The sequence below is a fragment of the Pseudopodoces humilis genome, chromosome 1 (assembly GCF_049639895.1).
Source record: "Pseudopodoces humilis isolate 2021_Gansu_Grassland_sample_001 chromosome 1, ASM4963989v1, whole genome shotgun sequence".
NCBI lineage: Eukaryota > Metazoa > Chordata > Aves > Passeriformes > Paridae > Pseudopodoces > Pseudopodoces humilis.
The window spans coordinates 133542677-133567878 of NC_142200.1; the positions used below are offsets into that span (position 1 = coordinate 133542677).

Below are 25202 nucleotides of genomic sequence, written 5' to 3' on the forward strand. Positions count from 1 at the left end.
GAAAAGCCAAATGGTTTAACAGTGAATACATCAACACAGTACTGCAATATCCAGTACCAAAGGCTGTGGTGTCTCAGAACTGCAATCTATCAGGCATCTCTCTTTCCATTTGAAATTTTATACCTTTGCAATATGTTTGCTTTGGCATTTTATGTTAACATGCTCTAGGAGAGCCTGCTTGAGCAGGGAGGTTAGACTAGATGACCTTTGGTGATCTCTTCCAATCTTAATCATTTTTTGATTCTGTGAACTGTAGCAGTCAAACCCTACTCATTTACAGAACCTCTATTTGTTAATTTTCATGCATTTATCCTGAAATTTTGCAATCAAACAAGAAGTTCCATTACATGAAAGACCACAAAAAGAAGCTAATAACAAAATGAAACAGCACATCCCAAAATAGAGATATTATTATGAGCCAGAAACACTATGAAGAAGCTGATTCTTACTAATTCCTTTCCATCATCTTCAGTCTGAAACCAAAATGTTCACCTTACTACCAAGTGAGGCACTCATGTCTTCAGTTACCATTCACAGCTTCCCATGTCTGCCAGCTCCCCCATTTGTGCCTCCAACATTTCAGAGTACAAAACAACAGGCACAGTGTTACAGACACAATAACATCTGCAGCGTGCAGAGAGAGTAAGCAGTAAGTGTCTGAAAACAGAGCATATGCAGTATTAAACATTTCCATGTTCAAACTCCAGGCCATCTCTAACGTGTTCTTTCAGCAGCTAGTTGTATGTTGTTGCTATGGTTTCATCATAAAATTTCCATTCTGTGTAAACATGATACATATTTTCTTTCAAAATTGTATTTTGTTAGAAAGTTTTCAGTGTACAAGTTCTATTAATGAGGTGCATGGTTTCAGTAAAAAAAAAAAGGAAAAAAATAGTTTTATCTGATAAAATAAAACAAGCAGGAAAATTAAGGATTTCTGTTTTTATCCAAAAGCTGAATGCTTCCCCCACAGAAATGCAAAATCAATAACTGATAAGAAATTATGCCTGAACTTCATACAGTCAACTGCTCCAGGCCTGATTCCCCCACAGATGACATCGTGCATTGCCAGACTTCCACACCACAGCACAATGGAGTACACTCCCGCACCAAGAGGCTGCAGAACATCCCTCATTTATGGTGTCATTACACAGGGAAAACAGAGGAGAAATACAGGACAACCTAGGGATGTCAGGCTCTCAAGGGAAAATAACTGCATAGAAAGAGAAAAAAACAACAACTTATCTCTTAGACTTATCTCTAAACTTTATCTCCTAATGAAAGAAAGCTTTTCCTTACAGGAATATAAGAACTATCCCAGATTAGGTACTAGCAGACGGACAAAGGATGCTACTCCAAGTTTATGGTGAGGCACACTCCCACCCATTATGTCAGGCACTTGTCTCACAGAGCTCATGTCACTGAAAACTGGAAAACATAATTTCTAGGCATGACACCCTTCAGACAACTCTTCTGGAGTTACAGCCAAGTCCTCTCAAAGTCCCACCCAAGATGGAGCTTTGGCCAGAGAGAGCACTGAGTTCTGCATACTTCTGCTACTTCTTCCCTCTTTTTCAAACCAGGGGCTCCCCCACCACCACCACACCCCAGAGCCAGCCAACACCAGCCAGCAGAACAGCTTAGCCACAGCTCCGGCAACACACAGGGAGACAGAACTGGGCTTTGCGTGAGGCAGATGGTGTCAGCAGTGTGTAATATCTTGGGACAAGGAAAATATTTCCAGAAGGGCGTCTCTTTTTTTTCTTTATTTCATTTTTTCTATCTCACACTCCATTCTTCTGTGTAGAGGCAAGAAACAAATGCCAGACTGGCCACAAGGAGGGTCATAAGCCCTTTTTGGAAAGCAGCAATGAGCAGATGGGGAAGGCAACAAGCCACCTCACAGCCAGGGCTTGCTGATGCCCAAGGAAGATTGAAGCAATGGTGCACAATTCACACCTCAAAGCCCAGCAGCCTTTCATACAGCAGCCATGAGATATCCACAGATAGCTCCTGTAGATGACAAAATCCCTGTCCATAAAAAAAGACAATCTGACACACACACAGTTAAAATATTACATTATGCATATTGTTAAATGCTGAAAGTATAAAATTTTGTTGCCTTGCTTTACACCATGGTTATATATCATGGCCCTGGTAGAACAATCACAGTAATCACATGTATTTTTAACATGGAGAACACAGAATGCGAGCCAGCTCAGATGGGGGTTTTGGCCTGGACCCCTTGGGAATTGTGTGAACACTGAGAAGTCTCAGCCACAGCCCCCAGGGACCTTGCTAGCAGCAACAGCAGAGAACTACAAACCCAGGTGCTCAAATTAAACCTCTGTATTCTGAAGCATAAAAAACATACACCTTGTCCCTATCATTCACCAGCTATTACTTCTGATCATTTGTAATGAAATGCTTTCTTCCACAATTAGCAGTCAGCTCAGAGATATTTCAACTTTCCAAGAAAACCACTTGAGAACAAATGTATCTCAGATCATTATTTATTTTAGAAGCACTAGCTCCACACTTCAAGTAAAGAAAGTATGTCTGTATTGAAGAAGCAGCACTTTAATGTGCTTGAAAATACTATGTAAATTGATTTTATCAATGAAAAGTATTTACACTTGACCATGGAAAAAAACAACACACATGACAAGTGAACAAAACTGCCAAAATTTAAATTGGTCTTTAAACTGATCATCTAAACTATTTATCAAAATGTATTATAGTGGTAAAAATAAGAATCATTTAGCAAAATTAAATTAGCAGTGCATTCTACTATGGGTTGTCATTTTAACTGAAGCTGATTTATGAAACCACTCACATGGTATTTCAAACCAGAAAGACATGGGTTTAGATACAGCCCTTCTAATTTATGGAAATTCTTGCCTCAAATGCATTAAGAAGACTACTGTTAAATTTAAATCCTATCTTCAGCTTTCACATTTGTTTTAAGCTTACTGATACTAGTAATTATCCTGAAGACATTGTATTTAAGATATTATGTGAGAGCTATCGAAGATACTGGATACTTTTGTCTGAAATATAAGTGTTAAAATTCAACAATCTGCTTCTTTAACAGTTTAGGGCTATACCACATTTCGTTAAAATGTTCTGAATAAGGATAAGTAACTGGATGGCAACAGCCTTTAATTCAAAAGGCTGACAGTGGTCCCTGGTAATCCATTGCTCAGTTTCTCTTTTGTCCAAGATGATGTCTGAGAAAGAGCCAAGAATTGGTTAAGGAGATTGATCTCATGTCAGCTATTTAATAGCAATGTCCAAAGGATTTTTCTGTTTGTTTTAAGTCTTTGTTAGTTGCCTAAGTCTGCTTAGCAATATGTCTTACCACACTAATGCTATTAGGATTAGTCCTGTATAAAGATCCATACAAGAAGTTCCAGAACAAATCAGGATACACAATATAGTGTCTCTGCTGCAGGTTTCTGTATTGCCTGCCTCAGCTGCACAGCTTGATTAATAAATCAAACCACAACGCAATCTCTTGCTGCTTATGAGGAAACTCCTTCACTTTTGACATTTGAAAACAGGATCAGTAAAGCTTCCAAGAACCCAGGAAAGCACCTGAAAGTTACCTAGATTTTCCAATGACTAAACAGAAATTTTCCTAAATATTTTTTTAGCTGTAAAGTTTTCATCAGCTTTTCCATGCTCTCAATCCAACAAAAGGAAAGAAAAATGTTCTGAGATAGAATGGGATGAAGATTTAGCTTTGTCTCTTCTGTAAAAGGTCAGATTCAAAGACTGAGATAAATTCAAGCATCTACTGGAATTACCTTCCTCATACCTCACTCTGACTTAACCAACATTTACAAATGATTAAGAGATTTGTGTGTGTATTTTATAACTGTAAATGTAAAATTTTATAACTGTTACTGCTCAGTTATAGAATTATAACCCTTGTCAGAGTTACTAGATTTCTATGGAGTTATATCTCCCCTAAAATACCTATTCTGTATTTGTCTGAACCGTTAAAATTGTGATTTTTTTTAACCAGTGAGCAGGTACGAAATACTCAAATAAAAAATAAAAAATATTCTCCCAAGCAGAGGGACAGCTCCATCACATCTTTTCATAACAGCAATTGCCATCACCGGCTGTCACATTAGGCTATCAGTCCTCTCCTAACTTTTGTCCAAAATAACTGCTCTTCTAACTTAAGCAAACTCTAAAAGAGAAGGAAGTTTAAAAAAAAAAAAAAAGAAAAAAGAAAATAAACCCCACACTTATTTTCACTTGCAGATTTGCACAAAATAAACCTGTAAAACAACATAATAAAATTAAACCAGTCTTACAAGAATTATAGAAAAACATAAAAATCAGTTAGGCTTTTAAAACTAGCACTTCTGCGCAGTGCATGCAAAAATTGAAAATTGAAATTAAACAATAAATAACGATCTAGCAGTCTGGATGTAACCTAATCTCACAAATGATGGACAGGTAGGGAAGCTCCATCTCAGAGCTGCAAAGGCCCAGTTTGGTAAATATGATCTGAGCCCATGTCAACAAACAGCACAAAAACAGAGAGGAAAAACACAGATCTCCAATTAAGTCTCACATAGAAGACACATAACAAAGTAATTTTTCCAGGCTAAAGGCAACAAGTTGTGAATTAAGTTGTACATTACTAGGGAGTGCTTAAACTGGCAGTTTGAAGAGGCACAGGACTGCTTCTGTCACCTCACCTTGAAACCGTGTCGTTCACAGAAAGACGTGTAAGATGCACAACAGCAGAGAAAGAATCAGCAGGAGGGAAATCTTGCCCACAGCTGACTACTTGAATTGAAATTCGTGCTCAGTTGCACTTGCAGCTCTGAAGCTCCAGGAGGGATTTCTCTGGGTTTTCTCTTTTGTTTTGAGCTTTCTGTGCAAGATCACTTATTTGCATGCAATTATAAAGGCTTTTGTAGTAGAAATAATGTAGCTAGTGGATAATACAGCTTTGGCATGGCAGCACTTGGGCAATGAAGTGAACAAGAAATACATCAAAATTCTCCAGAAATTATCCGATGATGGAATTCTCTTTGGCTACCTCAATCTACCCCTCTGTATGAAGAGCTCCAATTGCAATTAGTTTCCTTTGGAAAACCTTTTTCAATCTTTGCCTTCTGTTTTGCAAGGAACTTTCTAAAAATTTAATTTCTGTATCTGTACTTCTTACTTGAAATAAAAGAGAAAGTTCCTCCCATATGCTACCTAAATGCAAGTTTCTTTTTTATGAGAAAAATCCCCTAGAGCAATGAGCTTGTATTGATTTGCAGGAGATCTAGCAAGCAATAAGATCCATAAAAAAAAAAAAAAAAAGTAAGGATATTCCACTTGCTTGTTGGGGTAAGCCATAACACCATTGCTCCTGGAGTGAGTGAAAGTCCAAATATCCCATAAAACCAGGCACACGTTGCACAATGTGCACTGTGCTACCAGACTGGCATTTGATACACAACTACAGAGCCATATCCGAGGCTCCCTTCAAAATCTAAGGTTAGGAACCACGTTAAATATTCTGACTCTATCTGGCCCCAAGACACAGGTTAGTGCCTTACTGTTCTATTACTGTTAGCGTCTGAAAAAACGAACTATTTACTGAAAACAACATGGCAGAAAATGTCTATATTTTAGATAAAATAGATTAAAAATCTGTAGCCAACTCTAGTTCCAAACTGCATGACTATCACCATTTGAAATTCCACTTATGAATTCTACTGTACCAAACTAGTGGAGCAGTTAGCTCTGCAAATGTATGTCATACATTGAGGAACCCCAAGGAATAGAGAACTGGACTGCACAGTAATCTTTTAATCACAGGCAGAACTGACAGCTATGGAAAATAGGCCTAGATAGAAGATCTGGAACCTACACTAGCTTATTTCAGAATTTTAAAGGCCAGTTAATTTTGGAAAATAGTAAAATCTTGTAAATTTCCAACTTTTTCACAGCATATATCCAAAAGCATTAATGTTACTCATGTGGCCAGTACTTGCTAAGTTTTAGAGAAAAAGCATAGAGGTCACAAAATTAAATTACTTTGTACTTACAATACCAAGATGACCAAGAAACCTATTCAAAATACACTTTCAGATACATGGGCTGTCTGAATTTGCATTGTTCCCATACTGATATTTTGATTTCAAGTAAGTCCCCTGAAAACTGCTTTGAGCCAGCTTGGTGAAGACAGAAGGCCAGGTGCCACTAGACCAACACCAGCAGTGTCACACAGGCAGCTGGGCCCACGCTCTAACCACCAAGGAGTGCTGTCTTCCTGCTTCCTCCCAAAAACTGTCTCAGAATTAAAAAATCCTCCAGCTCTCAGGTGTATTAGTTTATTCCTCATTTCTTACATTTTTCTTTTATCCCTCTTTTGCAATTTGATATTAATTGTACATAGAAATATACATTGTTAAGGAGACAGATGAGTCTTGCTTCTTGAGAAACTCAGGTCAAAATGTTTTAATTGTAAAGATTTGAAAAAACACAGCAGGAGGACAGAGTTCATATCTTATCATTTAATACTAGGAATTGTTAAAATACAGATCTCAACCAAGTAGCATCCAGATTCAGCAAAAAGATCAAAAAGAGTAAAATCCAAGCATCACAGATTTCAAAAGTAGAACTGCTAGAATTTTCAGTGGAGCCAGGTACTCACCCTTTCAATAATTTACCTACTCCTCAGCTGTGGGATTCCAGTGCTCAGGGAGAAAAAATTAGTCAGTAGCAGACCAAGAACTACAGTGTAGCCTGGAGCTGTGCAGAAATCTATTGGCAGCACACTAGTAGGTATTGATAACATCAAAAAGTGAGAACTGCCGGAGAAGGATACACAAAAAATGCACAGAAAGTTCTGAGAAACTTGAAAGGAGGAGGCAACTGTGGCAAAACAAAACAATAAACAAAAATCTGACTGTAACAGCAAAATCTACCGAAGACACACATACATCTTAACATTTGTAACTGCTAGACTGCTCCCAGGATATCACCCAGTGAGCTCACCCGGGCTGCTACATCACCTAGACACAGGAAACTCCACAGAAGTTTAAGAAAACTTTGTAATCACCAGTAATTGGTACTGTAATCACAACAAAAGGCTGATGATCCAATATTTCCAAAGTATTTTGTTCCAGATACTGTGATTATTATTTCTTCCAAAATATCCAGGAGATAAAAGAACATGAATATGAGCAGGAACACAGACTGAAGCCGAGTTTCTCACTAACTTCATTTGTCAGTTTACAGCACCAACCTAGCAGAGTAAAGAAACGACCCATAGTTTACACCATGAACATCTTGCTATTCTCTTTTAAGGATGTCAGAAAGAAGTATAATTCATGCATACAGCAATGACAAATTTTCTTACAAAATTCCTAAATTTTCTTATTATTGATTTGACGTTCAATGTATCAGTATCTCGAGCAGCATGACACTGAATAATACCACTGTAATTGCTCCTAGGCAATTGGTAGCACTCAGTATGAGGATTTAAACAAGACATCTAAATGGACATCTAAATGTACAGCTTTCAAATACAAACAAAAGAGAAGTAAAACTTGCATCTATCCTAATAACAGTTTCTTCTCTGCCAGCTTTTCAAGTGCAAGAAATACAACACAAGGGAGAAGTTTCACTCTAAAAATTTTAATGCCAAAAATCAGTGACAATAACACCAGAAATCAAGAACAAGTGATTATCTACTGCTCACTGCATGTATTAAGCCTTCCTCTTCCAAGGGAGTACTGGCTGAAGGAATGAATATTTGCTGCTAAAAACTGAAATTATTATTCATGCATTCATTCAAAATGTGTTAGGCTGTAATGAAACTGGAGTCCAGTTGTTGTGCTCTCCTAAAACTGAACGTATAAACAAGAACCTGGGAAACTAAATATGGGCTAGCTCCTAGTTTCCATGATTTCTACGTCTTAACTCTTCTGTGTAAGTTTATTAGCTTTTAATCTTTATGCTTTTGTCCATTTCTTTAGCTAACTTACAGAGCCAAACTTCATTGGACAATTCACTGGTGCTTCTGAATTCCAAAGTTATCATTCAAGACACGGCTTGAATTTACATTTACAGTTAAAAATGCCTCTTTAACTGTCAAGTATATTAAGCTTTTGTCCTCTAAAATGGTGCCATCATTGGCAACTCCAAGTTAGAGTCAAAAAAAGTACATTAAAAAGAGTTATGTTTACATGTGTGCTAGAGGAAAAAAAGGAAAGGCTTCTTTTTTGTCAAGTGAAAATTTTACTAGTTGTTTATTTACATACTGTAAATTATAAGCAGCTATGTTAACTGTGCAGCTTTAAAAAATCTCTCTTTTAATGCATTTATTTCTATAGAATTAGTATTAATAGAAAAACGATTATTTAACTTATAAAATATATTTCATGTTAGCATAGTGTAAAACAATTTCATATATACATACATATACATATATATACTTATACAAAGTTATTAAATTAAACATACAGTTTTTGCTCACAAATGAAGAATACTCTCAGTAGAGCCTGCTTTGGCTTATGCTGCTGAAAGGATACAAGGGTGCAAATGTAAACACTAATTTTTTATGCAAATCCTTGGCAAAAGTCAATGTATTAACAATTTCATTTATTGCTGTTCTATACAACACATCACGGGTCCCTCATGATGCAGCATAGGATGTCATGTTTCACAGAAGATCTGGTCTGTAAGCTCCAAATTCTAAAGCCTGTGTAATTCATTTAAATTACAGATTCCTTTTTTATGTATTTGTCATGAATAAGCAACAACCACGTCACATTTTCACTAATACCCTGCAAACACCTACAGAACTTCTGCATATATTATGCTCTCAGCTCCTCATGGATTGTTGATTATTTTGACTAGAACCAGGTGCAGTTGCCATTGGTAATTAAATGTTCCATCAGTATGTCCTCTTTCCTCTTTGCTTTCTCTCTTTTCTCCCTGCTTGAAACAATACTACCACGTGTCTTCCTGTTAAAGTACGGAGGTTTCTGTCACAGCTCTCAGTACTTTCAATTAAAGACTTAGGCAAATGAATGAGCTTTATGTAATTCATAGAGCATGGCTGTTATGAAGTGCCTCGGGGAGGCCAAGAGTTAGTTTCAGATAAGCATTGTTAAAGGAGAGGCATGGCTGTAGGTCATGTATGTGAATTTTGACCCCCTGTGTTGGGGGATGGGCAGTGTGAGCCCTGGATGTAGTTATCCCACCCCAAACCCCTTATGAAGGGCAGCCCAGGAGTTCTGATTGGGTTTGAGTCCGTGGGGGTTTCTCCCTTGGTGTGTTTCTAGTGGGCCCTGACCCTGAACTCCACCCTCAAAGATGGAGACCCTCAGGAATTCTGTCCCTCAAAAACCCCTGTTCCGTCTCTGTTTGGGGCTCTCTGTTCTGGATTTGAGTTTGTTCCCATGTCGAATAAATGGTTTCATGAACTGGAGCCCGTCTCGTTGGTGTTCCATGCTGGTCCCCAGAACCCTGCGGCTTCCCTGGACGTGATCCTGAGGTTGTGGACTACAACACATGGCCTTTCTCATCACTTTCTTGGACACAGACCAAATACAGTTCCAGAGACTGAACAACTGCACTGCAGGTCATCCAAATGATTTCCACAAATTTCCACAGAGAATGTTATTCAAACCATCGAATCATAAAATCATGCAAAGGCTCAGGCTGAAAGAGACCATAAAGATCATCCCACATCATCACAAACCCACTCACATGGTCAGGGATGCCACTCAACCTTGATCAGGTTGCTCAAGGCCATAACCTGGCCTTGAACACTTCCAGGGACAGGGCATCCACAACTTCTCTGCAAACAAGCAGAACTTGATAATATCTCCCAAGCTTTTCATTCTTTTAGACTCAAGATCTGCCTCTCAACAACTTCAGGTCAAAAGGCAAAGAAATGTTTTCCATCTCCCCACCTGGACAGAAGAGAGTGGCTGATGAATGGCTGATGAATGGCTGCTGATACCCTAACACATCATCCTTTAGGATGTAAAACAGGCGCAAACAAAATCACATATAAGAGGAATGCAAGCAATTCCTAAGTCAATTTACAGAAATGGCTTTCCCAAAGCATAAACCAAGTACTTTAACTACAGCAAAATGCAGAGAAAAAGCTATTTCCATGAGGCATGTATAAACTCAGCATGTCAGAGCAGATACATGATCACACTGCCAGATCAAATGCAAAAAGGTGAATTATGGGATAGATGGAGAAGAGAGGAAGTCACTGAACTAATAGTGAAAAGACATGTGATATGTGTAAGATGAAAGGACAAGCTCATGCTTCAGATCACACAGCTTAAGTCATTAAATAGCATTTACACCATAGGAACACAGGAGACCTGGGAAGGTATCCGTAACCATGAAAAAAAAAGAAAGTGAAATATCTCCTACCTTTCCTTCTTATTCCTAAATGCTGCAGGCCACAGATCTGTCAGATGTCACTGTCTGAGCCCCTTCTACACCTATTACTACATTTCTGCAAACCCATCAGCCAGATCTTCCATGGCCAGAGCCCTCAGAGGGCAACTGAATTCATTCAGAATAAAACTGAGTATGTGCCTTTGAGTAACAGATAAAGAGAGATGACAGGAAATATGCAAAGCAAACTATTTGTAGCTGCTGTGTTGAAGTTCACAGTTGCAGAAAATACGTTCACAACTGAAGCATGCACATGAATACCTAACACTGGTCAGAGGGTTCAAAATCTACTATTTATCCTGTCAGTGCATGATCAGTACCACATCTTTGCTAGCATAACAGAGTAAAAGCATTAAACTATCATCTTAACAAGTCAATAAATCCAGGTTTCAAGACCACAGAGATTCTTTTAAACTGGTGGAATATATTTCAGCTTGTAAATTACATTTTGACCAAAAAATGCTTTTTGTCAAAAAAATGCTATTTCACTACAGTGCTAGTGACGTCACCAAACTTTGTTACAATTACACACAGATTATTACTAACAAAGTCTTTTACAAATGAAAAAATAAAATAATTATTTTATAAAAATGAATGAACAAGACATCAATTAGTTATTTCATTATTTACAAGTAACTTTAATTCAATTTCCACAGAATCACAAAGGTTTCCACTGGGAGTTAGATTGTTTTTCTTTCCTACAGATTTACTAATAATCTATGCATACAATGATCCAGTCAACCCCATCCATTCATAGAAATGAAAGTATGTTTCCAGCAATTCCTTGCAACTCAGTGAGGAAGAAGCCTGGAGCCTCTGAAGTAGTTCAGGAACTGACATTCTCTGAGTGCCAGCCAAGTCACATGAAATCACTGGTAAAGCACATCACTTCCCCTACAGGCCTGTTGAAATTTACACTAAAAAGATATTTAGTTTACAAAAAACTGCATTTTCTGAACTATTCAGAAAAAAAACCCAGTGTTTTAAATCTGAGCAAGCCATAAGCCTTTTGTCAAAACTTAACTGTGCTGCAAATGTCTCTTGGATATGTAATTATATTTTCTTGCCTGAACTGAGATTACCCCTGGGAGCTTCATATGGATATTTGTGGTGAAATTATATTACATTACAGATACTGTGTTTAAAGTATTTTACCAAACAGGAGCACAGAGTCCCTACCATAAACAGCTTTCAACACAGGAACAAATGCACAAAATAAAAACACTTCTAATATTCAAACTAGAGCATTTCCAAATGCTTAAAGCAACTCTTAAGCATCTGCTTAAAACTGCAAAAACTCAGAACAGATTTAAATCTTAAAACACATTGCTCAAGTCTGCAAAAGAGCTCAGTTTTGCCAGGCCCCTTCATCTGTCTGTCCTCCTGCACCAGCACACATGAGCCTCTGACTGACAGAGCTCTGTCTTCCTTTTTATCAAAACCCAAATATCCAAGGTGTTGAGCTTCTACTCTACTCAGGAGTAGGAAGACCTCAGCTGAGAAAGCTAAGGCATCTGTGGAACACTGCAGTGGTCAACAAAAGCAAAGAAAGACCTCTGCACACCAATAGTCCAAGTTTGCTAAGCACGTTATTCAAGTGGAAAGTAAAATATCTGAATGACAGTTGCCCACACTGAAGACTCAATGAACATCCCCAGTTTCACTGAAATCAGAATGGTGAAAGGCTATGGTGGTGTCCAAAATAAGTACCTGAAAAAACAAACTATTTTCACAAGACAGAAATTCTATGTAATAAGGTATAAAGGTATCTGGGAAGGAAAAAAAAAAAAAAGTTTGAGGGCATACTGAATTAACCTGGTTTTGTCAAAGTTCTTAAAAATATGCTCACCAGTAAAAACCTGCAGTTCCATTTTGATGAAAAGTTGGATATATTACAAAGAATAGGTATAGGGATTACTGTCAGCAGAGCTGTTTATTTTCTGTTTTCATAAGAAATAAATGGAACAACAGAGCATAGCTATTTTTTCTGTTCAGTATTTAAAATATATACCTTCCCCATGCAAATACTTTTATGTCTTTTAAGCTCCTTTCCCACCCCCACCCCCCCAAGTCTTTTAATATGCCTGTTAATGTCTGGTTGTGTCTTTTAAGGTTCCTGAATTTTTAATATATTAGGCTGATACTTGGAGCTCAGTCTCTGGGAGTTTCTGGCTCAGACACAGGGTCTAGTCTCATGGCTCCTTATCAGTTATAAAATATTGATGAGGTCCTGCCCTGAAAATCCAGTTGATCCACAAGACTAAAAGCACAGGAGCTAGAGCTGTGGCAAAAGACATTTCTTCAGGTTGCCAACAATGGTTCCAGGCACTTAGACTTTTACATTGGTGCTAGCAAAGTAAAAACATCTAGCAGCACTCTCTAGTAGTGAGGCTGACTGCCACAGAGCAGCCCACATACAACTCTCCTACTGTCCAAAACAGGGTTACCACATCCAAACTGCTGAGCAGGGCAGAAGTTGGCTTGTGTGTAAACAGAGCCATACCCAGGAACAGGCTGGGGGAGAGGACAAGCCTAAAGTTATTGTGTGTTGTGTAAAGTTATACGTGTCAGCATTTCAGCAATTTAACCATGAGTTTCATACATATCTCTAATTTGCTAATAATACAGAAGAAGAAAAGGCATCTGAGTTAGAGTTGCTGTACCACTGGACTCCCACCCCCTGTGTTCTCCAGAAAGAAACTTCAAAAACTTCTGCTCCAACATTTTAACAATGTATGTTTTTTAGAGTGGCTTTTCCAAACCTTCTTGCATCTTTGTTTCTAAATCACAGAACCACAGAAGAGTTGAGGCTAGAAATGACCTCAGAAAATTGCCAAAGCGCAGACAAGAGCAGGTTGCTTGCGACCATGCGCAGTCCCCTTCTGAGTATGTCCAAGGACAGACCCACTCTGGGCAACCTGTGTCAAGTGTTCAATCACTCTCACACCCAAAGCCAACCTCAAGTTCATCTCTGTGGCGCTTTGCTTCACTCCAGTACATCTCAGTATTCCACTCCAGTTCCCCACCAGGGAGGAGCAGAGGTAAAAGATCACTTCCCTTGACTTCCCCATTTGACCCTATTTTTCTAGTGGTGGATTAAATGAGAAAGAAAAAGAGACATATATTTAATATTTAAATACTCAGATTCTGTTATGCTCATTAGTTTCTTGTCACTACTATTATTTACCTTAACGGTAAATTGCCTGCTACTGAGAACTCTCATACACAGATCAGGTAGCTCTTTCTCCCCAAAACCAACCAACTAACAATTGCTATGTAAGGTAAATAAGGAAAGGACAGCTGCAAACATTCGTAATAAAAGTACAATCAGTAGTGGGATGAAGGCAAAGTCTTTTCAATGCCCAGCACTGCAACTGGCCAGGGAAACAAGACTCACTGTCTCAGTGTGTTTCACTTCTTGTCCTTTTGTTACTGACCTCATCCCAAATCTCTACCCCTAAAATTCTGCCTATTGGTTCTTGGCTGAAAGTGTTGGGAAGGAAGCAACAAATGAACAAGGGCTCTCACATGCCAGAAGAGTGATCTGTTTCCAGCAGTAATTCTTGCACAAAGGGCCTTCAGTGTACAGATCTCTCTGTGTGGTGCCATATACAAGGACATCTTTGCATATGTCCCACCAGAGGTGACTCCACCAGCAGCCTGACAACAGTTGGAGCCTGAAAGAGACACACCACGGTGACACACTGATTGCTACTAGACAAGGCTCAACCATCTGCCTCCTGCTACTTGCATGGCAATGCAAGCTCCAGTTTAAAACACTCTTGTTATGTTAGATACCCTTAAGCTTCTCTCTGCTTATGCCCTGCGTGGGCAACATAGCTTCCCTTTACACAGGAGGATGCTGCATCAATGGGAACACAGCCAGCAGATCAAGGGAAGCTGCTATCCTCCTCTGTCTAGAACTCATTAGACCACATCTACAATCCTGCAACCAGCACTGGGCTTGCAATACCAAAAACATCAATAAACCGGAGTGAGATCAGTGAGGGCTACAAAGATGGTCAGCTGGCTGAAGACTCACCCCATGGGAACAGGCTGAGGAATGACTGCTTGTCATTGGAGGCTTCGAAGCAATCCAACAGCAGCCTTCCGATACTTGGAAGGGGTTGGAAAAGAAAGAAAAAGAGAAACCCCGCAAGGAGTATCAAATATAGGGAGCAAGGCTTTTCAGAGTGGTGCCTTGTGGGAACACAATAGGCAACAAGTATGAATTGAAAAAAGAGGGTTTCAGGCTTGATATAAGAAGAAAGTCTTCCACTATAAGGACAGTTAACTAGTAGAAAAGATTACCTAAAGAAGTTATACAGGGTCAATTGCTGGATGTTTTCAAGATTTGAATAGTCACAGCTGACTCTCTTTTGAGCAGGACCTCCTGAGCTTCCTTCAGTCTGAACTACCATATGATCCTAAAATAGCATCCACTCACATTTCTAAGGCTCTGTAGAGACATCTTTGAACTGGTGGGCTCTTATGTTGAGGATAATGGGGTCCATACCCAGCAAAATTTTAGATACTTGGTAAAATCTGAGTCTTATTTCCCTCTTGAACTATATGAAGACAGTACACCTGCTTGCACTTTACCTCAGCACATTAGAAAAGGAAATAGCTATCAGAATAGGAAATGTACAGTGCCAGTGCGGCAGCCCTCGGCTGAGTTTCATTAAAATCAAAGACAGACGTGTAACAACCAGGCTGAGCAGGAGGAACTGGGTGCAGAAGTAAGGAGATACTCCACTGAGACTCCCACCAGTCCAAAAGCACTCAAGCCATAATTGCCTTCGAAGGAAGCAAGGGTTACCCAGGCTAAGCAGCAGCTGGGTCTTGATGCACACAAACAGCAGGGGCTATCACTGGAACAGAAAGACAGTGAACAATAGGGTCAGCACATGAAAGTGGACTGTCTGCTGTATGTGACCACAACACAGTTCCAAACAGTTGAGAAACACTTCAATGGGAACATAGGATAACTTCCCATCCGTAGCTTTCTATCCTGCTGACAGGACTTGGCTTAAGGTTGGGAAGGTCTGTTAAGACTTTTCACTGCAGTCCCACCTGTAGATTATGGCCTAAGAAAAAAACCTCATTTTACCAAAGTCCAATAGCCTAAAACATCAGATATTTGTACAGCATCTTATTTATTCTCTGTAACAGCCCCAAAGTGTGAACAAAAGGTAAGGTATTAGAAACATGCAATAATTCAAAGACTAAAAGGGTGATCAGTTAAAACAATTAGTCTTTCATTTGAAAGACTTCCTCAGTTACACTCTCCTTAGAATGTGGATCACAGTTCTTAAGATTAAGGGGATATTTTTGTAACTTTGTATTTCTTGACTTCTGCTAAAATAAAAACAAACTGATACCACAGAATTTTTTTTTAAAACCCAACCAATTTCAAGTGTTAAACCTGTATACACAGCCAGAACAGTAAATGCAACACTATCTCCTGTCTTTGGTCAATGTTGAAACTTTAGGTTCAACCAATTACTTTTCTATTTATTTTTCCAGCGAGTCTGAGAACATGGACCCAGTTAATATAAGCAACTCAGAGATACACACTCTTGCCAAATGTGACCTAATGCATATTAGCCTTAGGTACAGAGTTTGAGTTAAAGCAGATTTGTGCCTTCCATTTTCTTTCATTTGAGTTCATCATTTCAATTTGATCTTTGTCTAATTTTAAAAATATAGGATTCACTTAGATTAGGAAACTAACTTTTCCCTGAGAGGCAGAACTATCTGAATTGAGAGCATGCAAGGAAATATTGATGGGGGAAAGGCAGCACTGTGACACAGTACTCAGTTGCATCTCAGGAAAAAAAAGAGGGAGAGGCTGAAGAAAAGTAGAGTCTCAAAAACATTTTATAACAGAGGGAAGTGGAAGAGAGTAGCTGGAGAATAAGGCATAAACTATTTTTTTCCTGCCATTATGTTAATAGCTGACAGTCACAGAAAGAGGGAAAATGGGTCAGCCATGCTAGACCAACAGAAACTCCACATTGCCATCTCTGTCCCAAAGACAAGACGACAGGATGGTCTTTTACAAACACCGTGAAATGCACTCAAAGTACAAGCAGGTCTCTTATGCCTTCTATCATACAGTCTGCCCTGAAATGTCAAGAGATCTGAATGTGACTATCTATCTCTGTCATTAGGAAAGAGAATACACTTAGAGATCAATGGGAGCCACTCCCTGATTTATGAATCCCATTTCCCTCCTAATTCTTCTCAAAAAACATAATGAATCCATATGGTGTCCAAGTGTTACGTTTTGTATTTGATTTAGCTTTAAGATATTTAAAACAAACAGAACCAGACCTAAGATGTTTCTATGCAATTCAAGAGTTACCCACTGACTCCTTCTTAGCTGAGCCTCAGGAATGTAGAGAGTCCTTTATAATTCAAGTGCATTAAATCAGACATAAAGAATTTCCCATTTAGAAGATAACAGAAGCAATAGGCTTTTTATTAAAAGATTCTCAAAAAAAATCATGTGTGGAATTGTAAACCTGCTCTATCTGCACTGTTTTAGTGATGTATACCCTAAGCAAGGTCACTGTTCCCTGCTCTGTAAAGGCTTCACTACCATTTTTAATTGTCTTTTTTCTACCCACAGCTCAGAGTTCTGGGTGAAGAGACCTGATTCTGGGTAAAGTGAAGCTGCTGGCTTCTGCAGGTAGACAACAGTAAACCTGCAGAAGCCAGCAGCAGGGAAAGGCAACTTTACCAGTAGCACACAGCGCCATCATAGAAATCTGTAACAAAAAAGTGGGGGAAAAAATGAAGCAGGCAAAGGCAGCCAGGCCAAGAAATTAAAATACAGACACACATACAGAGTTTCATAAATATGAAGTGACAGAGGCAAAAAGATAGAATAGAGAAAATTAGTGAGAGAAACAGCAGATGAAATTACAAAGTGATGTTTTATTGTGGTTTGGGGAAAATGACTCAGCATTCTGTGGGCCTACTGTCCAGAGCCTGCAAATTTTTTTCAGTCTCTCAAGATATTGATTAGTTTAGAAATCACAAATACAGGAACTGCATAGCAGGGTAAATTACTCCCTCACAACTGCATTTGCAGGGGAGGAAACACGGAGGAGGGCACAATCATCTTTAACAAACAGCCGTGCTGAAGCAGTAGCTAGCAGAAAGCATGTCATTGACAGCACGACTGTCGGCTGAGCAAAAAAGAAAGAGAAAAATGTAGTAAGAAAAATTGTCATAAGCTCATCTTCAGACAATAAGACAAAAGGAGTCAGAATATGGACTATTGGCTAGAAGCTCATTGGACAGCAGCTACACAGAAAGACAGGAAATTTTTATGCAGTGGGGGTTCAGGGGGGCAGTGGGTGGTTTGTTACTTTTAGACTATTACTTTGATGATGAACGATTATCCTCTCTAAGCAGCCAATTGCAAATACAGTGATGTTCTGTCCCCACAGTAAATAGTAGCTGTCAGTTTGTTGCTGAGCTGAAGCTTGGGCTCTCTGCTCTCCGGAGAATTCATCATATGATGGGTTTGTTGCCCATAATGGGTACAGTCTTCTGCCTAGACATCACCATATGGAAAAAATCACTAACACTTTTTCAGGTCAATGAAAAGAAACAACTCACATTGTTATAGCCAACAGCCAACAACTATGCAAAATTTTGCTGACAGATCCCCAATGCTGATATCTAAACCAATCACCAATAGCTGTGTGTGAATAAGGACCAGCTTAAAGCATATGCACTGCTTATGCTTTCTTCACTGAAAGCTTAATGGGTTTGCTGATGGGATCTGTGATAAATCGATCCACTCAAGGCACTATCTGCAGCCTCCACTCAAAATCAAAAAGACAGTATCCTGGCCACCTGGAAGTTGGCACTCTGCTTACTGATATGTGAACCATGGCAAAGTTACAGATGGGGCATAAACTAAAATGAACAAACCTGAACACATTACACAAACACCTCAGTAAAAATGTACAGCTCGTTCTGTGTTAGTAAAATGCTGCCAGTGCATATTTTGGTTTTGGAGACAGTCTCCATATGTAATACAGCCTCAAGAATGTATGCCCCACCCAAAAACATCGCATGGATTTCACAAACTTTTTATTGACTTCACTATCAAATTTGGCAAAGGCATAAAAACATACAAGTGTTGAGAAAAATCAAGTTTAACACAGAACTTGTTTTACCCGAAGATGTTCCTCATCTTCAAAGTACACAGGTATGTGAGAATTCTTTATGGATTTTTATGTTTTGTTCCCCTCTTTGTGATCTCTAACCAAAAATCTGACACTGGGTCAAGTTTCAGCTGAGGAATTTTCTAGCAACAGTTTTACTTGGGCCATATAACCCTTTTTCCAAAAGGTTTCAAGGTCCAAGTGCATCTCCCGACCAGTATGTCACTAATGGTACAGTAAGTTTTGTCACTGTACTAAAACAGGAGTGGATAGGTGAGCTGTAATGTGATAAAAATCAAAATTTCCTCACAAAAAGGAAATAACAGACTGCAATCAGTTTGTCACAATCAGCATGGAATTTAATTAGCAATTTCATTTCAGCCAACAAGGCTACCTCTACACATCAATGGAGAAAGACAGGCACCTCTAAATGGTGGCCCACTGCATTCTCTAAGAGCTAAGATACTACTCTGTATAAAAGATAGATCCAACAGGAAAAAAAAAAAAAAAAAGCCAGAACTCATCACCACTCCCTCCATGGAACCTTTTGGAAGGCAGTGGCTCACTCCAGTCAATGGATAGCACTCAGCTTTTTGAGAACTTCCCAGCAGATAGCACTATTTATTGAGAATCCTATTTAATGTCAAAACACTGCAAATTACTATTCAGTTTCCTCTTCCACTGTCATCAGGCCATCACTTATCCTATCCAGTCCCTCTGCACATACCTTTTCACTCTTTGAAGCCTTGGACTGAGAGCACTGACATTTAGTTAATGATACAATCTTCATAATCCTTGAGAGCAGAGTAAATAACTATACTGCAGAAAGAAACCTGAAACTATTCCCACCCTGAGTTTCACTAAATGGCTGGAGACAATGAAAAGTATAGTTGAGAAAGAACAGACCAGCATTTCCACATGCATATAGATTACTGAAGTACAGCAGATAGAGGAGTTTCTCCCAGCCTCAGCCTACTCAAGATTCCTCTATTCCTAGGTACTAATGATATTTATATTTCACTAATGAAAAATATACCAAATACTAAAAAATATTTGTCTCCAGTTCACTCCGTGATTTTTGTTCAAGTGTGATAGTGAACTTTAGAGCATTGCTGTTAAATGGAAATTTAAAAAAATACAGGAAGTGAGAATTTTCTTTTTATAGCTGTTGGCAGTCTAGCTGCAGAGTTATAACACAGAGTTATAACACACAGAGTAAGTGGAAATATTACTGTTATTAGGAGCCGTGGTATTTTAAAATTTACTAATCTTGATTATATAAAATGCTAATGTGTTCTATAAACTTTTCACAGCAAAGATGCTTCAAATCAAGAAGGCCCAAAAAGCAATAAATGGAGCACACCTTCCCAGAAACAACTAATAGGCAACTACAGAAAGACAGTGGATTTCGATTCATGGGGTTTAGTGCAACAATTACCTCACAGTTCATGTATTATTAATACAAATACTTGCAAGGTGGTATAAAACTGAGTTTGCTAGCTCAGATTTCTACACCAGGGAGAAAAAAACAAACAAGGTTCTTGCTGCAACAAACTATTCCTGACCTTCAGCTGTAACAGGGGAAGGAGTTCAGGTCGATAGCAATCGGTACGAGCAGGCCTGGGAAGCCGAACAGTTACTGAACCTGAATGAGATATTAATGAGTCCTGACACTCCTGCCTAAGCAATAATCACTGGATCTTACCACCTATGTTTGCTTTTTAGCAAAGAATGCTGCTGCACAATATTATTTTGGCTTCAAATTGAACACAGTACAGCATATGTTGACTGACTTGGAAAAATTTGTACCACTTTCTGTACTGGGGAAAATTACAGTCTTCATCACAAGAAAGCAGAGGCCTACTGTACATGTAACATATTTGTTTCCTCTCTTGTATGAAAGAACTCTGAAAATAAAATTTTTAGAAGTCTCTATTTATCCAGATGTTTTTTATAAACCAAAATACTAATCAATCTTTTATCTTTCGTCACATTTCTGGCAAAAATTTTCCAAACATTTATTTTTATACCTAATATAAATAAGTGACTGTGAAGCTATCCTTAAAAAAAATAAGAATTGCAAAGAAACTTTTCAGGACAACAATTGCTTCCTGTACAGAAAAGCAGGGAGGCCTTATCATGCATTTCATGCAGTACCCTAGAGTGCTTTGAACCACTTCAGTTAATTTCCATGTGCTTTTCTCTGATAAACCTTTTCTCTGATTCTCCCTTTTCTGTTGACCGTAAGGCTGACAAAATGAGAATCAGGGACATAACAATTTCTCTTACATTCCTAGAGTCAGATCACAGAGAAGTAAAAACCAATTTTTCTTAATAATGTTTTATCCTTATTCTAATATGCAGAATAGCAATGAAGTCTCAGCTCCTGAAGTATAGAAAAGTCCTACTGTAACATGTTTGAAATTTAAAACTAACTGAAATGCATCTATTTGTTGGTTTATAGTACCTGCACAAACACCACACACTTTACTATAAAGCATGAAAAAATCCTGGTTTAGCATCAGATTGGTCACTACAGTTTCATTTTTATGGCTGAAGTCTAAAACTTTTTTGGTTTCTCCAGTTGAAAATGCTTGACTATATCCACAGAATTTCTCTTGTTCTTCCTATTTTTCACACCCTCTGTGAAGCTGTCCATCATGTTCTAGCTGTGGAAGAGCTCTTGGGAGTATTTTTCTAGTCTGTTTATTAGAAGATCTTATGACAGTGCCATCTAGAATGGCAGGACGTTTTCCCAAAAATTTTGAGTCACAACCAGCAACAAGCAATCAAATCATCCTTTATACTGGCAATTTCTGGTCACCTAGAGTTTGTGACATCTTATTTTGCTTTTGGAACTATCACCTAGGCTGTCTGGGTTTTTTCTTTACCCTCTAAACACACTACTGAAGTTCCATCCAGGATTTTCTCCCCAGGCAACAGCTACATCCTTGTGGCAAATTCGATCTCGTGGCAATCTCCATCTTTGGCCCTCTTTCCTCCCTCTCTCTACACAATTTACATAACAGAATTCCCATTCTGCCCAAAACTGCCAGTTGTTACTTTACTGTTGTGATCTAATCTGTCAGAGAGTAGTCAGAGGTCCCTAAACCACAGATGTCTTTTCAAAGATAAGGGGGGAAAAATACTGTCCTTCTACTAACAGCACAGTAAGAAGACAAATTTTAAAAAGAAGATAACATAAGATCTTCTGCTCAATAAATTGCAGCATATGACATAATTTTCATGCTCTGAACACCAGACTATCTCAATGCTTTGGAATGGGAAGAAGCTGATGGCAGAGAACAAAGAGCAAAAAACTTGAACAAAATAAAATCTGTACCTGCAAGTCATTATTTGGACCCAGGCTAACGAAAAGACCATTTTAAGTGTGTGAGTGAGAAGCCAGTGAAGGTGTTTGCTGCTGTGTGGCCTTTCAGGGAATCAGCAAAAGTGCACTTTTGAAAGGAGCATGGAGCAGGATGCTCAGTTAACATAATTCCCCCCATAAACAAGCTGCTTCTCAACCACACATTTCTCTCCAATATCCCTGGGGGGAAAGGGGAAGGGGAAGGGGAAGGGGAAGGGGAAGGGAAAGGGGAAGGGGAAGGGGAAGGGGAAGGGGAAGGGGAAGGGGAAGGGGAAGGGGAAGGGGAAGGGGAAGGGGAAGGGGAAGGGGAAGGGGAAGGGGAAGGGGAAGGGGAAGGGGAAGGGGAAGGGGAAGGGGAAGGGGAAGGGGAAGGGGAAGGGGAAGGGGAAGGGGAAGGGGAAGGGGAAGGGGAAGGGGAAGGGGAAGGGGAAGGGGAAGGGGAAGGGGAAGGGGAAGGGGAAGGGGAAGGGGAAGGGGAAGGGGAAGGGGAAGGGGAAGGGGAAGGGGAAGGGGAAGGGGAAGGGGAAGGGGAAGGGGAAGGGGAAGGGGAAGGGGAAGGGGAAGGGGAAGGGGAAGGGGAAGGGAAAGGGGAAGGGAAAGAGGAAGGGAAAGGGAAAGGGAAAGGGGAAGGGAAAGGGAAAGGGAAAGGGAAAGGGAAAGGGAAAGGGAAAGGGAAAGGGAAAGGGAAAGGGAAAGGGAAAGGGAAAGGGAAAGGGAAAGGGAAAGGGAAAGGGAAAGGGAAAGGGAAAGGGAAAGGGAAAGGGAAAGGGAAAGGGGTTGGTTAAATTCCTCCTTTCATGTCAGGTTATCTATAGGGCAGTAACATATAAAATAGATGTTTGAAAACTGAAAAGCTGCAAGGGAAAGAGATCATTAAAAATACTGTCTAGACAGACTTTATAATTCTAGCAAAGCACGGTTTCTTTTCAAGAGGATTATAATGTAAATCTGACTTTGATAAGCAGTATAGTGGCTGACTATAGACAACATCCTGAAACAGGGGCTTTGAAAAAAGCTCAAGATGGTTCATCTCTTGCTTCAGAACGACCACCCAACCGGTTTCTGACAAATAATTCTTCTTCAAATCCTCACTGTTTGAGACTCCATGGCATCCCCCACCAGCACTACTTCTGACAACTTATCCCTTGTGCACCTGCAGCAAGAGTGGGATGAGAGGGCATTCCTTAAATTGTGAAGACAAAAGGATGGAATGAAAATTCTGAGGTTGTTCTTCTGCACCTGAGCACTGAGTTCCTAACCGAGCCCTTCTCTGTTGTGACCTGAATAGCAGGATACAGTGTCTAAGAGATGGCAGGAGGACTGAGAGGCCAGAATGAATGGCACCTTGAGCTCCAGCTCCAGAAAAGGTCTGAAGGGGTGGGGGAGAAGGCCAAGCTGTGGGATATGACAAACACATGGGTGAGAAAGGGCTGCTGTTGTTGCCACACTCTCTGCAGTACAGATTCTTGGTGTTGTGAGACTTTGCAGCCAGCTGGAGAGTAAGGGGAAAAATACAGGAGGGGACTACACTTTGTACCAAACTGCATTTAAATTCTGCTGCATAGGGGGTTTCTGTGCTTCTGAAAACAGTGTTCAGAGATTAAATATTCTATTTCTACTACTACTACTACTTGTTGTATTGTTTGATTTCTCGTTGCTGTGGGATCTTGGTCTCCTCAGGGCTGTGTTCTCTTGGAATACTCCCTCACGAGGAGTCTCCCTTATCTCAGTTCTGTTTCAGGAAAGATTCTCCAAAGGCTCATTTGCTTCTTGTTTCTCGTATTTATTCATATACAATTAAAAGACTTGGCAGGTCTTCCCCAGACCTTTTTGCACAAGTTTAACCCCCCATCGCATGGCTCAAGTTGGCTTTAATAGCACAAAATGGACCCCAAACTGTGCAGCCTTTTTATATTTATACTTATTTTCACCCAATTAACAATAGACACATATATTATTTTTCTTAGTGACCCAATGACCCATCACCTGTGTGCTCCATTGCAGCATTCTCTATCCAATCACCTATTACTACCCAAAAACCTCTAGAAGAAGATGAAGAAGAAAGAAGGAAAAGAGACAACACCCTAAATCCTCCATCTTGTCTTCTGCTTTCTAAACTAGCTTAAACCCTAAACTAACTTTTTCACCCAGTGACTTAAGAAAACTCTCTAATTTACACACTTACACTTTTAGCTTTTCTACTTAACTTTAACAGTTTTTTTCATGGTGTTATATGAAATTCAGTGTTTTCTTGGATGTCAGAGCTAGGTATCAGAGACAAGGGCACACACTCTGTGTCTCAGATTCCAACAATTAAATACTGTTGTCATGCTCAAAAATCCTCATTTCTCACAGGACTTGAGGCTACAGAACAATAACTTATAATGCTCCAAATCATTACCAACCTTAAACTCAGTAACTGGAGAAGCTGGCCATGAGAATCATCAATACAAACACTAAGTACCTCAAACAGAGAGGATAAGCTGCAGTACAATGCAATGCTCTATAAATGCAATCGATAATAAATGTGGCATTAAAATCCTCACATCATTTTAACTCTTCCAAGCACTTCATCATAATGTTTAATTTTATTTTCCTGCTCTGCTATTCAAAGTGCTGGACAAGTATTACATTAGTGTTTGTGGAAAAGATCATCTACTAAATGCAACTTTGGAAGGAACTAAAAGTAGTTAGTGGCTTCCTTTCAGAACTGCTGTAACAGTCCCTTAGAAGAGCAAAAGGTAGAAACAACCCAGTTCTAGAATGTTATACCTTTGGAACAGATCACCAGCTTACTTGTTCTTCGAGTTTCTTCCCAAGTTTCATCAAAGCACAGCCTGGTACTTCCTTTAGTAGAAACTTTTTGTTCTGTCTCCATCTTAAAATGCCATGCCATGAAAATATCATTTTCTCAGTGAGCTTCTTTTGCTATCATTAGTTTAAAAACAAAAAGCTTGCCATTACAATTTTAAACTTTCCATGAGCTCTAATTATTCTGAGAATTTAATACAGTATCTAGACATGTGGAAAATGAAAAAAAAATTAATTAAAAAAAAAACAGTATTCTGGTTTCCCTATCTATCTGCTCTCAGTAATTTTAATGAATTTCATCAGCCTTCCTGGTTCACAAAAGACAAAACTGCTTTTTGCCATCAAAGGAAAGTGTTATGCATAACTTCTTTAGTTTTTTTAAA

The 25202-nt window shown here is 39.2% G+C and overlaps 1 protein-coding gene across 2 annotated transcripts in view; it reads right to left on the reverse strand.

The window, feature by feature from the left end:
* Positions 1 to 25202, reverse strand: part of NEBL (nebulette) — a 249713-nt gene that overhangs the window by 176914 nt on the left and 47597 nt on the right. The window lies entirely within an intron of this gene.